The sequence below is a fragment of the Seriola lalandi genome, unplaced genomic scaffold (assembly GCF_002814215.2).
Source record: "Seriola lalandi dorsalis isolate HSWRI2012SDOR001 ecotype SW California unplaced genomic scaffold, Sedor1 jcf7180002054073, whole genome shotgun sequence".
In the NCBI taxonomy this organism is placed as follows: Eukaryota; Metazoa; Chordata; class Actinopteri; order Carangiformes; family Carangidae; genus Seriola; species Seriola lalandi.
In genome coordinates, this window is record NW_019524626.1 from 25,545 (window position 1) to 25,858 (window position 314).

At 34.4% G+C, this 314-nt stretch overlaps 1 protein-coding gene across 1 annotated transcript in view; it reads left to right on the plus strand.

The window, feature by feature from the left end:
- The window catches only part of hsd11b2 (hydroxysteroid (11-beta) dehydrogenase 2), a 20,158-nt gene that overhangs the window by 18,370 nt on the left and 1,474 nt on the right, over nt 1-314 (plus strand). The window lies entirely within an intron of this gene.

Here is a 314-nt window from a genome sequence, read left to right on the forward strand (position 1 = left end):
TTTGTCATGAAGGATGACTTAAGTCTCAAAAGAGCCCTAAGGCCTACCTGCATAACTGTTAATTGAACTTAAAGGATATGCAGATGTTTGAAATTAAAACCATCAATATGAAAATATTCAACCAGGAAATAATCATAATCAAACCTTTTGTTTCAATCTGAGACAAAACAAGTTGCATAATAAACTCACAAAGTCAAGACGAAGCTCTCAGATATGATGGATGACTCAAGCATCATAGAAGAACTTCCAGCAGGTCAGGAAAACCTATTTGACAGGAGATAATGGTAGCAGAGAATATAAAGAGACATTTATGA